General features: G+C 41.4%; 1 long non-coding RNA gene across 1 annotated transcript; it reads left to right on the plus strand.

Annotated features, from left to right (window-relative positions):
* Window positions 1-2,540: 2,540 nt before the first annotated feature.
* On the plus strand, window positions 2,541-9,694 carry LOC103591111. The gene is made up of 2 exons (XR_550539.1): window positions 2,541-2,696; window positions 9,000-9,694. It is a non-coding gene; the product is annotated as an uncharacterized LOC103591111 (long non-coding RNA).
* The last annotated feature ends 5,168 nt before the right edge of the window (window positions 9,695-14,862 follow it).

A 14,862-nucleotide genomic window follows, 5' to 3' on the forward strand; every position in this document is an offset into this window, starting at 1 on the left:
ATATGGAAAAGGCCCATTTCCTGAATCTCTCTGCCCCATTCTTAACTCCTCTAGGCCCTCCCTTAGTACCCTGGACTTACTGTGGTGTCTCATTTGTCACACCATAATACAATGATCAATTTACTTGTCCCTTTTTTCACTGTTTGGCTGTGAGCTATTTGAGGACAGGGACTAGATCTTTCACCTCTGTATCTGCAGCCCTAGCACAGTGCACACAGTGGAAGCAGAAGAGAAGTAAACTGCTGAATGCATTACCTCCAACCATATATTATTAGGCTCTCTTCTAGGCTGTGGAGCTACAGTTGGGAGTGGGACTCACAAAATCTGTGTCCTTACACGCTTGAGACTCATGTAAACAAAAATGCAAGTGAACAGATGATCTTGAAAAGTCACTTGCCTGGGTGCTGTGTGACATGTTTAGTTCTAGTTCTAGCACACAGGGGACCATTCTAGCATACAGGGGACTGTTTAAGGTACACACAAAAGAAACCTGGAATGCTGAGAGGTCTTTCAACCCCCAGGTTAAACATCAACTTTACGACTTGTCCATCAGAAGGGTAAATATTTTAAAGAGGTTGAAGAATGAAGTCATTTGGGTCAAGAGTATGTGATAGATTGATGTAATAATGGCCTCCAATTTGTTCATGGTTTCCTTGTACCCATGTCCCTGGGCAGTTTCCTCTTACACTGACTCTGAGCTTGACTATATGACTTTCTCTGGCCAGTGGTATAAAGCAAACGTGAGACAGTCAGAGATGTAAAAAAGTACCTGAACATGGGGCACCTGAACATGGGGGCTTGCCCTCTTTTATTGCATATAGGGCCGTCACTAGGGCCATGATATAAAGAAGCTCAGGCCAGCCTGCTGGATGATGAGATACACATGGCTGGGTCACTCTTATGGCTCCAGACAACTGCAAGTCATCTTTTGGATACGTGTGTGAGAACATCCTAGACCACCTAGCTCCCACCTGACCAGCCAAGTGGTAACAGAGGCATGAGCAAACCCAGCCACGAGCAGACAATGCTGACCCAGCACAGAGCTGACCAAAGACTTGTGAGCAATAATAAATGGCCATTACTTGAGGCCACTATATTTTGGGTGGTGCGTTATGCAAAAAAAGCTAACTGAATAAGGCAGCAACTACCACCTTCATGCTCAGTAGTCAAAACAGCATCTGGGAGACCAGATATTTCATTCAAAGTCTCAACTAGATAAATCCTAGGCATGGGGTGGGGTGGGAAAAAGTGGTCAAAAGTAATTGGTTTTCAACCTAGGGATGTTTGACATTTTTGATCTCCATGTGTAGCTCATTCATTTGTAGAGGAAAGTAGGAAATAGGATGATGGCTGTAAGGTCAGTGAGACAAACGGAATGAAAGCCTCCAAGCCAAATGTTTATCAAGCAAGGGAGTTTACTCCAGTGAGCCTGGAGGGGAAACTAAAAGATCGGTGTTCTTCCCTTATACAGACTGGCAGAAGCTTTATTGGAATGAAAGCCTCCGAGCCAAATGTTTATCAAGCAAGGGAGTTTACTCCAGTTAGCCTGGAGGGGAAACTAAAAGATCGGTGTTCTTCCCTTATACAGACTGGCAGAAGCTTTATAGGGTTTGTCTGCGAGGGGGTTGGGCAACTATTCTGAGCCCTCAGCATTCCATAAGGGCTTTGCGTTTCTTTCTTTCTTTCTTTTTTTTTTTTTGCTTTGTACAAGATATTTTTTATCAGAATGCACCAGCCTGAGAGAAAGGGAGGAGGTGGGGGACAGGGTGAGTTGTACCAGGCTTTCTTATCTGAATGTACTGGCCTTGAGGGAAAGGGAGGAGGCAGGCGGATAGGGTGAGGGAGTAGCAGATGTTCTCATGTTAAGCTGACTGTGAGGCCTAATAATGGCGAGAAGTAGATTGTGTGATGGTGGTGGGGGTAGAGCACACCAGGGTTGGGACTCAGTAACACAAACTGGGCGGAGAGCTAAAGGGCAAGGTACTAGGGCAGAGAGGCCACCTGTCAAACATTTCAGGTTTTTCTAAAGCTTTGGTGTTTTTTTAAAGATTCTTTTGACAATGTCATGAGTGCATCATGGTTCGCAAGGTCACCTACTGTAAAAAATAAAAAAGTTAAGAATGTATTCTGACAATGGTCTGAGGTTGTTAAAAGGCAATGAGGAAGGACCTATTCTTTTTAGTTTCTGCCTTTTGGAATCATGATACTGAAGTTTTATTTCATTCATTTGTTTAACAAATATTTACTTACTTCCTATAGGTGCCAGTTGTAAGGATAATGTAAGGATACCATAGGCACTCAAGCGGAGGGGGAAAAGCATTCCCTAGCAATATGGCGCTCTTCCGGGTTCTTCTCCGCAGTAAACAATCCCGTCAGGGCTAACATCCAAGCCCACCCGCAGCAAACCTCAGCCAGTCACAGGTCAAGGCTCACTTCCTGCCCAGCCCCGTCCAATCAGCTACCACCCCGTCCACCCCCTATCCAAACCCAGAACGCAGCTCCCTATAAATATATGCGCAGTCCTTGAATAAAGCGGAACTTCTCTGGTGAACTTTCAGCCCGGGTCTCGCGTGCCTCCTTCATCCATGTCTCCTTCACAAGTTACTGTGATTTGTGCTACAGATACGAAATCTGAAGTGTTTGCAGTCCAGTAAGGTTAACACACAAGTGAACAGAGCAGACATATGCAATAAGAAGTGAGTGATAGGATAAGGGTAAGATCAGCTTGCTTGGGGACACATAGGAGGAAGACCTCCTATGCCTCATCCTGCAGGTGGGGGCCCAGGGAGGGTTAGTTTGCCAAGAATAGGAGGTCTGAGGCTTCTCGTATTGCAGCTTCTGGCATAGCTGACCACAGTGTTCAACACAGGATGATGAGTTGGAGAAGCATTGGGGGGCGAGAACCCTCTTTACCTTTACCTTTATCTCTCATACTTGCTCTCTGTCAAGCTCAAATGTGTTCCTGATGGGGGAAGCACAGGTGTTCCAAATCGAGGCAGCCAGACACCAGCCTGAGGACCTGCCTCCTGGCCAGGAGTAGAGGGCTTTTGAGCCTGACTATCTGGCCACGTGCTGAGCGCACATTGTTTCCAGTTTTCCTCTTGTATATTTAGTTTTATATCTGAATTTCAAGACTTGCCGTGTTTCTTAAAGTTGATGTGTAAAGGGCTTATGGTAGGTTCAGATACTACTGAAAGAAAGTGAGCCAAGACGCCAGGTACTGTTCAAGCTTTATTAAAGAAAGAAATCTGCCAGGCTGTGCTTAGAGTGACAGGCAGCCCAGGACTGCCCCCAAAATGGGGGACAGCACCAGGCGTGGGGGTGGTAGGGCTTATATAGTGCGCCAAGGGCTGGCTGAGACCATCAAGGAGGGTCATTTTGCTAATGTAGATCGGGGTGGAGAACTGCGTCCTTTCAGAAGCAGAGGGGTTTCTGTTGAAGTCAGGAGGCTTCTCCTAAAGGGAAGTGGGGGAGGGGAGGAGGTGGCGGCACCATTTTGTACTTGGGCTTGTCTAAAGTGGCGCTGGTTATGTTGCAGATCTATTAACTACCTTGTAAAAAGAGACAGCACATTGAAGGAGAAAGTTTAGAGAATGTTCTTTGTTAAAGATGTTTGTCATTTTGGAGGAGCTGCCCAGCTTTGGAACACCATTCCTAAATGTGGGGAATCCATCAGCTTATGGCGTTTGGCACAGCCTTGCCCATTTTCAGAAGATGAAAGATACCATATAACTTTTTAAATTTTGTTAGCGGGGGGAAGGCCCCTAGGGTTGGCCAACTAGATATGTCTGTTGAGGACGCTGCCTATGGAACTACTGATGTAAAGAACCAATGGCCATGGAGAGTTCCCTGCCCAGCTGTGGACACTGTCAGTGTCCTGGGGCAGCAGGGTCAGTGCCTTGGGGTCGGCAGTGTGAGAGACCCTGTTTTGTGGCAGGCCCTGGACTGTGGTTGCAGAACCATTCTTCAGTGGCCTTAGACTGACCCAGTTCTCCCCTTTGTCTTGCTTGTAGTTCTCAAGAATAACTATAGAGTGTGCTGGGAATGCAACATCCTGAGAGAAGGAGGGACTGGCTGGAACAGCCTGGGCTCTGTTCTAGCTCCCCCTAGAAACAGGATGTCCTTCAACACTTTACTGCAGTGAATCACATTACCACCATGGTATAAAACCCAGAGTAGGTGCTTTCTGGGGTCCCTCAGCTGTGGTGCAAGTGGGACACGTGTAGACAAGGATCCATTCACTCTCTGCAGCTTTCTTGAGCCTTGGGGGACTTGCATGTCAAGAATCCTAGGCTTCTGTTGTCCCTTGCTTCCTGCTTGTAAGTAACAAACCCACTTCACGTAACTTGTGTGTGTGACTGTTTTGTCTCACCAGACATGGCCAAGTAGTAAAAGTAAAGTCTAAGATGCAGTGGGCTGAAGCACAGCCAGTGCACAGCAAACCCACTTCACAGCGGTCCTCATGGCCTGGCATCCCTTTGCTCCTGTCTGTTTTCCAAGTCTGGTTCTCTAGCCCTCCAGGCAATTCCAGGAGCTGCCCAATATCATTTCAATGATTTTTTTCCTTAAATGAGATGGTTACTTGCAGCTAAAGGTGCCAAATGATACACTCCATTATTGTAGTTTTAAAAGAGAGGCTGAGGTAGGGAATTCACAAAGCAGGCTGGATAACCATGTTAGTTGGGGTTTAGATGCTGAAAACAGAATGCCCTCTTACTAGGTTTAGCAGGACAGGGAATTAGTTAGCTCAGAATGATTGGAAGGGTTGAAGAAATAGACGTGGGTTGAACTTCATAAAAAAATTCCCACAATTCTTTACTTACTTATTGTTTGTTGTTTACTGCCCGTCCCATCTCCTCTACTAGAATGTAAGCCCCATGAAGGCAGCAACCTTCATTTTGTTCCCTTACATACTCTAAGCACTTAGAACAGTGTCTGGCACATGTTGGTACTCAAGAATACAATAATAATAATAATAATAATAATAATAATAATGATAATAATAATACACATAGAGAGAACTTTTCAATGAGAGAATTCAGAAAGTCTTTTAGTATATCCATAAAGAGACCATAAGTGACTTTTCTAGTTGGGAGATATTTGGCCATATGTCACAGAACTTGTAGGAATAAAGCCAAATCAGACCTTACTGTCCACTAAAGGAAGCTTTTTTTTTTCCCACCAAGAAGATGAATCAATACATCAATATTTAATGTGCATAATTTAGTCCATCTCCCATGCAGAGGGTGACATGAGTAATGTATATCTCTGGTTTGCATTGCTTGAAAATTTTGATTAGGGGTTTCATAAGCTCTTGAATTATGGGACTTGACATAAGGCTGGGCTGACTTAAAACATTTGGAATAATTTGGACCAGGTAAGCCTCAGTAATAATACCAAAAGTTTATCGATGATAATGAATTTCTTATAGATTCTGGGAAGAGTTTGTCAAGTTTGACAGGTGGGGAAACCAGAGGAGAAAGGGCGGGGAGATCTGGGCTTCACATGCAGTCCCAATTTAACAGGCTTGACCTCTAAATTACTACTTTAATTTTGATTTTTAAATTTTGGTATAGTGCATATTCTTGGTATGTTCTAGTATCGATTGTAATTCTGATTATCAAGGTTTTTGCAAGATAATATACAATATTTGTTTTGTTATTGTCAAATGATTTTGTTAGTGTAAGGTGATTATGTCTGAAGGGGCAGAAGAACCAGGACTGTATGTAGCATGTTGTTTGTGCTCTATAAACATCACTGTCATCATTTTGGAAAGATTAATAAAATGAGAGCAGGCATTTAGGGGAACTATAAAGCATCAGCAGGGCACCAGCAACCTTCTTTCCTTCCTTCCTTCTTTCTTCCTTCCTTCCTTCCTTTGTTTCTATCTATTTTTAGTTCTATCCTTTTTCTTTATTTTAAAAAAGCCATATACACAGTATATCTCAAAACCCAATTAAATTCATTCATGAAAAATTCCATTAAAAGAACATTTAAAAAATCTACTCTAATTCAGTAGGAGCCAGGGGACTTGGAGTGAGCCTGGCACTTCTCTTTTTAATCACTACATTTTTTATTGATAGACTTTATAACAGTAATCTTTTACTTAGAAAACTATATTTTCTAAGTAAAATATAAATAATAAATCCCATTCCATGTCAGTTCCTCCTCACATCCAAATAAAAAGAAAACCAGAGTGCTTCAGTGTGCTCATCATTTTTACAAAGGAACATTGCTAAAACAAGTGCTAGAGCCTGAATAGTTATAGAAATTACTATACAATTAATTCCACCCAAATTAGCAAGTTGTCTATTTACAATACGGTTGTAGTTTAAAAATTGATTTTTCTATGTGTCAGTAATGCAGGCTCAGAAAGAGAGGAATTATCTTGTCCAGGCAAAATATTTCCCTATGGCTGGATAGCTGGCTGGGATCTGCTGGCCAGCTGAGCCAGATCAATGAGTTCCCTGGGCTTCCGATCAAGCCGGAGGGCTTCCTCCCCACCCCCAAGTCCTGCCGACTTTACTATGATACCTATAAAACAAAAAGTGTGTGCAAACTTGCAAAAACCTTGATATGCAGAATTATAATAGATACTAGAGTATACCAAGATACTAGAGAAACCCTGGGTTTCAGTTCCTATCAATTGTGTGCAACAAAGTTGTTTCCAAGTTGTAGACGTTTCTCTTCATCATTTCACTCTCTTGACCATTTCATGACTTGTTTGCAAACTCTCTTGAGCTTGAGAGATTGAAATAACCATACTTTTACAACCTGATGATAATGCTTGTAAAAACTTTCTCTTCTGTGGGGAATTCTAAAGCTACTGGTTAAAGTGGCATTTAGGTGTTATCAATGATCTAGCAAATCCCTAACCGCAGGATCATCTTCTCCAATAAGGCTCTCTTCAATAATTGCGAGGTAAATTTTCATCCGGCATGTATCTTTCTTAATTCCTTTTTCACTTATATCTTATTAATTGCTCTGAAACACTCCCTTTTTTGCATATAGGTGTATTTCAAATGCACAATAGCATTGTGCTTGAGATACTGCATGCATAAATACTTATTTGATTCAATAAGAATTTAAATGCACCAGGGAGATTATTCTTCAAGGAACATTCAGCAAAACTCATCCATGAGCACCTACTCTGTGCAAGGCACTCTGGGATTCAGGAAAAAAATACGTTCCTTATTTATTTATTTTTTTATAATAGAAAGAACCAGCAACTGATTTATCTGCTTTGGAAGTTGGCTATTTTCACATACTTGGTTTTATTAAACATCTATTAAACAAACTAGAGTACGCAAGAAATGAAACTTTATTTCGATCTAACAGACAGTTTCTATCTGAAGAATTCATTCTGCCTGTCAAAGAAACTGTACCCAGTCAATTCAGAGTAAACTCTGTCAAATCAGGGTAATTCTCAGTTAATTCAAGGTTTTCCCCTTTCTTTACCTCTTGTACCGAAACTCCTGGTGCTTAGATAGATCAGGTCAAGGCAGCAGGGAGGCCAGGGCATGTGCTGCTAGGAAGTCCTTTGTCCACTCAGGCAGCTCCTGTGTCTCTGTTCGTCCTTTATGGTCTTCAGCTGTACCCGCTGTCATCACCTGTCAGTCTAGGCAGCCCTAGCAGGCCTGCTTTCCACTCTCCCGCATTATCATAACCACACTGCTCTTGTCTGCACTGAAAACACTTTATTCCTTGATGAGGCTCAGGCCTTTTTCTAGATGCCCCATGAAGGTGTGAGACCATAGCCTCTCACTGGGGTGTGATAGAAGTCCAGGCTTGCTGCTTTTTTGGTCCCGCATGGTAGTGAGGCACTGGTCTTCTCTGCTTTTGTCTTTTCAACTTAATCAGGGAATGCTCTGATTCATCTCCCATCCCTGGAATCAACCTAGGGGTGATGGGCAGTAATTAGGACTCCTTCCCAGTGGCACCCTGATGTCACCAGCTCCCCCACTCTCCTTGTCTTTTCTTACCCTGGATCTCTTCTTTCTTCTGGGTTAGGAAAAACTGGCTTCTTATTGATCATGTTCCCTCCAAATCTTTCCTGTTTTAGACCTGGTCTATGGCTTTAAAACATTTGATTCTTTTATTCTCTGATTCCCTGAGGCAATGATTCCATGTGGCCCATTTGCAAGAAGAAAGGGTAGAAGGGCGAAAAAGTTTCAAAGCCTATCTGTTAGTACATCACAACATAACCTGCTGTGCTGGGTTTCCGTAAGGCTCACCAAACCTGCTCACTGCTTTTATATGTCCAAATTAGTTTTCAAAATTTTGTTTATATGTCTTTCAGTTTTATGAGTTCTGAATTCCTGAAGGTCTGAAGTTTTGTCTGTAGCTATGGTTTATGACACTTGCCTCACTACATGTAGGAATCAATGATTACTGATTTCTTTTCTAAACAACCCAATAACTTGAGCTAATCTTACCACCCCCACCTGCCTCAAGCCCAGTAATCATTTCTGGAGAAAAGGATGCTATGAAGTTATAGTGGAAAGAGAGAGTCATTTATGCAGTTCTGCCAGTTAGCATAGTTCTCCTGACATTGGAGCCCTCATCTAATTTGTCTCTAGGCCAATATCACTGTCCCAGTTGGACCATTGATATATATGGTATTGTGTGCTTCTCCTCCTTGGGTATGGCCTAATGGTCCTGAACTGGGGGGACTTAACAAGTCCTGTTTGCTCAGATTCTTCTTGGTCTCCGGGTACAGGGAGAACCCCTCTGGAATGAGGGTCTTATGACCTACTTTTAGGTGAGGTAGGTCAGAGAATTCCTTTACGACCATGCTTCAGAGGAAAAAGGTGGGAGAAGGTCAGAATGGACTTCTTGCTTCTATGGTTTTCACAATTTCCTTCAGCTAAAAGTGCTCAGGTGCCATATTTTGGGGTAGCATTTCCTGTACCCCATCAGTCAGAAGCTGAGGAGTCACACATCCTGGAAAGGAAAATCAGGTCACAAGCATACTCACAAAATGTATTTCTCTGTCCCAGCTCCCCTCCAATTTTGAGGTTCCCAAGGAATGTCTTACATGTTCTGCAAACCTGGCCACCAGAATACTGCCTCCATCTCCCGCTCCTGGCTGATACGGCTGTGGGAATATTTGTGGTTACTGCTGATGCCAAAACCTAACAGCGGTGCTGCCGAGTCTCTGTCAGTGCTGAGAGGCAGCTGCTGACTCCTCCAGCCATCTTGCTGCTTTGCTGCACACCCGTGCCCTGGCCCTGGAAATCCTACTGGAATTGAGAACTCAGGTGACCAATCCCTTCTCATCTCAGATATCCTGCATTGAACCTGTGCTCACACTGAACTTGTTCTCACTATTGGGATACATGTTTTTTCCTCCAGAAGTTTCCACCCTCTCCACCAAATCTCCAAACGTTCCTCAACACAACTGAACCCTTAAACTCAAGCTGGAAACTTTGAGTATTTAAACACTTGCAGTCATGAAATCCTGTATATATATATTTATATATATATTATTCAATGGACTCCCTACCTATTAATTTTGAAGTCATTAACTGGATTAAAAATATTCTTAGTCTTTCCTTGCCCCGACTCATCAGTGATTGGCTACAACATATATTTAAATCCCTCATTAAATAGTTCTAAAATCTAGTCTTTGTTAGAAGAAAGTAAGAATTCAGCACTGTCAGAAAACAATAAAAGTAATAAGTAGTTATTTACATGTGTCTGAACCTTGATTGTTTTTTATAGATGTATGTTGGGTTCAGGATGTGAACTGAACAGATTCTATCGATAACTGCTTGGCATTTCAGAAATGAAGTCAAATTCTTTCTATTAATAAATACAAGATTTGTTACTGTAACAAAACCAACTAATTGCAGAATCAACAATGAGGAGCCTTATGTCTGAGTGAGCACATTCAGAGATTACAGAGAGGAATTTAGTAGAAAATGTGTAGGGCTATTGAGCAGGAGGCTGCAAAGATAAAGTTTAATTTTTTGTTGTTGTTACAGAGTGTCTTGGACAACCTCAAGACTAATGCACGTGGCAGTCTGATACCATCAGTAATGAGGAGCAGTTGTTATTCAGACTCAGCTCCTGATAAGTTTCATGTATGGATAACAGGCGCAGAATAGCCCATGCTTACTGTTTCTGCAAGAGTAATCATTTAGGTCATGGTTTACCTTGTTTTTCTTTCCACCCCTCTTCTCCCACCGGTTATCTCAACCTCACTCCACAAAGGAAGGAAAAAATCCCAGACCTGAAAGGGACAAGTTGTGTGGGAGAGGAGGGTGGGGGTGGGCAGGGGTACAGGAAGCCCTTTTTGAGGAGTTCTCTCCTCAGCCTCATCCACCTTCATAGGCTGCTCCACTCATACCTCAAGCCCTAGACCCTCCTCGGTGACTGGGTTCCCATGGTGTGCTCCTGACCTCAGTTGCCTTTCCTGTCTATATGTCTGGCTCTACTAGATGAAGCCTCGTTGCTAGTTTTCTGTGCGCTCCGTGCTCCCATTTACCGGATCCTCACTTGCTGACAGCCTGCTTGGACCTCTGAGGATCTGATTTCTCTTTCATGACTGCTTTGACGTAGTCTATGATCTTTATGGCTTGGCTCTCCTTGACTCCTCAGCCTCAGAAGCACTTCTCTGATCTATGATCTCTTTGGGTACATCACTCAAAGGGACTTCTGTTTATACCTTGGGACCACACTCTGAGCCTCTACTCAGCCCTGAGGGCCTTGCCAGACTCCCAGCAAGTACACCCAGCTGCTGCTGAAACCATTGCTGATGAATTTGTTTTTATCAGTCTGCTTTTGTCTTCTTTCTGTATCACTGGCCTATGCTATGGTAGGGTGTGATTGGAGAGCTAGATTTTGGAATTAGACTGTCTGGATTTGAAACCTGTCTATCAGTTATTAGCTCTTTGACCTTGGAAAGTTCACTGAACCCCACTAAGCCTCAGTTTTCTCACCTATTAAACAGGTTATTTATAATATCAATCTCTTGGGTTATTATAAATATAGTATTCACTGAGGTAACATATGCAAAGCTCATTGCACAGTCCTGGGCACATTGTAAATATACATAAATGTAAATTATTAGAATTATAAATGAATAATTGTGATACTGGAAGACTCAGGGCTGCTTTTCAGAAAAGTCTGATCCTGGTGTTCGGCTGTTAATATTTTATTATTATTACATTCTTAAATTATGAGGTAATTTAGGAGGAAAAGACATGGCCTCTCTGCTGAGGAATGAAAGCTTACAAATCTAGAGTAAAAAAATAGTTTTATTTTTGAACCTCTTCAATAACTGTCTCTTGTGTGGGTAATGTAATTACCAGTGAAACATGAATAAAAACCCAACTCAATAAATTAGATTTTCATTGAAATTCTTTGCTTGTATTCTAAGGGAATAGGACTTTGAGTTTTGGAACACTTTTTTGCCACTTTATTTTTTAAGTGCTAAGTCATGACGTACATAGTATGCATCTTAATATATTCATTCATGTCCAGTTTCAACAAAACTGGGTGGGAATTAGTACCCCATAATTCATGCCCTAGGGTCTTATTACAATTATAAAATTTTATTATAAAATGTTTTTTTAATATTTATATTGTTAATTAAATGATGATGAATCCTCATAAATTCCGAACAGAGAATTATAGTCCATTAGTCTCTGCTAACACTTCTTATTAGCCAATCAGAATATTTGATTTCTCCTTCTCACATGTTCAGATGTTTGATGGTAAAACTGGCTGATGTTGCTGGTTCTTTTCTATACCTCTGGCACCTCTGGAAGAAGAAAGGTCTCAAAGCAGTTTACCTGCATTGAAGTTAACACAAGGTGGTCATTTTCTTGGGGGAATTTTTGGAGCACCTTGTGATTATTTTTTAAAAAACCTTCATTTGAGTTTTAGTTTCTAAGGAGATTTTTATACTGGAGAAGGTAACTATAAAAACAGCAGTCATATCCTGATATAAGGATTTCTACCCTCCTACATACACACAACACACAATCACTAGAATTGTTGCGATAGACATTAAATGATGACATAATGACCACTCAAGCAGCAACCAAAAGGTAGAGCGATGAAAAACCCCAAAAGAATGATCTAGACCTGCACTGTCTGATAATATAGCCATTAGCCATTAAGCACTTGAAATGTGGGTAGCATGACTGAGGAACAGGATTTAAAATTTTATTTACTTGTAATTAAGATTTAAATTTAAAGAGCCACTGAATTTTAAAAAATTCAGTTCCTCAGCCACACTAGTTATATAATTAATAATTAATTGGGAGGCTGTTAGACTAGGGCAGCTCCAGTGCCCTGGGATCCTACATAAGCAAATTGAAACTCAGCTCAGTGCAAATGGTCATAATCAAGGAAAACAGAATTTAAGCTTAACCAGTTGGAAACTGCCAACTAACCTTTAACTAGGGACATTCCACTGGAATGATCCAGAAGAGGCTACCGCTCCACTTTAATCAATCAAATGTTTTCTTTGCTTTGCTTCTGCATTCACCTTGTAAAAGTTTTCCCCTTGTGCCCCTTCAGAAGTCTGGGGCTGCCTGATTCACGAATTGCTATTTGCTCAAATAAACTCTTTAATATTTTAATGTGCTTCAGTTTATCTTTTAACAATTTCAATTGCTGAATAGTCACATGTGGCTGGCTAGTGGCCATCAGACTGAGCAGTGCAGAACATTTCCATCATCACAGAATGTTCTATTGGATAGCACTCATCTTCACAGTCACGGGGAGGTTGAGAAGATGTAATAGTCTTTCCTCTTTTTGTCCCACTTTATCCTATGTCTAGGCATCCTCAACACAAGGGAAGTGGGGGATTCAGAAGGAGGGAGAGAGGAATGTTAACATAAAACTTAAAAATGAGCTTTTTGGGCTGGCCCGGTGGCGCACTCGGTTGAGTGTGGCGCTTGGGAGTGTGGTGGCGCTCCCGCCAAGGGTTTGGATCCCATATAGAGACCGGTCCACTCACTGGTTGAGCGCGGTGCGGGCGCGACACCGAGGGTTGCGATCCTGTTACCGGTCACGAAAAAAGACAAAAAGGGAAAAAAAAAAATGAGCTTTTTGGTAACCAGAGCTGTAGCCAAAATACTGGGAGAGGAAGCTGAGGCGCATTCCACTGTGAGAAGGCTATGACATGTTCCGGGGCTGGGATGTTGCTGATTGTCACAGGTGTGAATTTAGTGAGAGACTACAATAGTAACTATGTTAAAGAAGAGAAATCTTGTCAAAAGTAACAGTCAGAGGTGCAAATATTTTAATCTTTTTCTCTCACACTACGCTTTTTCCTGAGAAGAAAAATTTTGGAGCTCAAGCATCATTTCTTTCTCAAAGTTGAATGTGCATGTGAATCACCTGTGAATTTGGTTAAAATGTAGATTCTTATTCAGTAGGTCAGTGGCGCAGCCTGCATGTCACATTTTTGAGAACCTCCCACATGAAGCAAATGGTCAAGGACCACACTGTGAGTTGTAAGACTCCAGAATGTCTAGAAAACATTTGCATCCAAACCTTCTGTATAAACACTGTCCTAATTACTGGTTAAAACACAGATTTTCTCCAGAAATCAATATGCCTTTAGTTTCAAACTCAGACCAGGGAAATTTTTCTGGGAGTGGAGGGTGGAGGAAGTCTGTCGTTTTTGGAAAAATGAGACTCGTTACCTGGAATCCCAAAACTGGTGTAAATATGTTCTGATGTTTTCATACAAAAGTATGGGGCATTTAAAAATTGAGGAGCACTGTCCAATAGAAAAGAATTCAGTCAAATTTTTTATGAAAATACAAAGTGAGTTAACGTGTTATGTTTTTAGTATTGTTGTGACTATTTTTGTAACACTAAGCCTTTGAACAGAAAGCAGTTTCTAACTGATACTATGATTTAGAGCTAGTTGAAGAATAAATTGATTGTAGATAGAGGCCAGCTATTGATCAGAAAGAGGAATGGGAAACTGGAACATTTCTCAAGTAGAGAAAAATTCAGAATTAGAAGCTAGAAGGCAGGGAAATAGCTGTTTGGAAAATACAATCAGGAGTACTCATAATATTAGATGCATAATATCTATGGGACTTTTTGGCTTCTGATAAAGATGAAGAGACTGGAAATACTAAGGAGCGGAGGATCCAGAAGGAATGAGATATCTCTATTCCTTGGTTAAGTCTTGCAGGACTAGCAGGGTCAGCAGAGCAAGTGGAGCTGCCTGGAAGGATTGCGGAGCTACCGTGAAGTCCAAGGCATCTTTGTAAGCACTAGATATGCCAGGAAGACTTACATGTGAAACTGAAAGACCCCGATCAGTTATTTCTGCTCATACCTAGAGGAGAACCAAGACCAAGGTAACCAGAAGCCTAATGTTCCAGGCATCCACTTGAGTTTCATGCTCTGCTTTGTTGTTTTTAAAATAAAGAGTTTCGTGTTTATGGAAAAATCAATATCGAGAAGAAAAGTATGCCCTCTAGATTTCCCATTTATTCATGATCAAGGGAAGCTTAGATGCTCAATTGTTTTATTTGTCAGTTAACGCTCAGTCCAGAAACACTTGTGTGCTTGGTGCAATTAAACTGCAGGATTATATAAGGGAGGAAATAAAGTGTCTGATTAGTACTAGTCATAAAAATGAAAACAAACAAAAAAGAAGCAAAAGTCTTTATATCTGAAAAGTAACAGCAAATAACACAAATAATATAACATTGTAGTAAAGTAATTCACTGCTATACTAGTAATCTAGTTTAACAGAAAGAGGATTTGACTGGCAATTAGGAGACTTACTGTCAAGCTTAAAAGAAAAGCAACTCAAGATTGAAGAGAGTTGATATAATGTATAAAGGATGTAACATGTGGCCTTAAGTCTTCACAGACTCT

The sequence above is a fragment of the Galeopterus variegatus genome, unplaced genomic scaffold (genome assembly GCF_000696425.1).
Source record: "Galeopterus variegatus unplaced genomic scaffold, G_variegatus-3.0.2 Scaffold53, whole genome shotgun sequence".
NCBI classification, from domain to species: domain Eukaryota; kingdom Metazoa; phylum Chordata; class Mammalia; order Dermoptera; family Cynocephalidae; genus Galeopterus; species Galeopterus variegatus.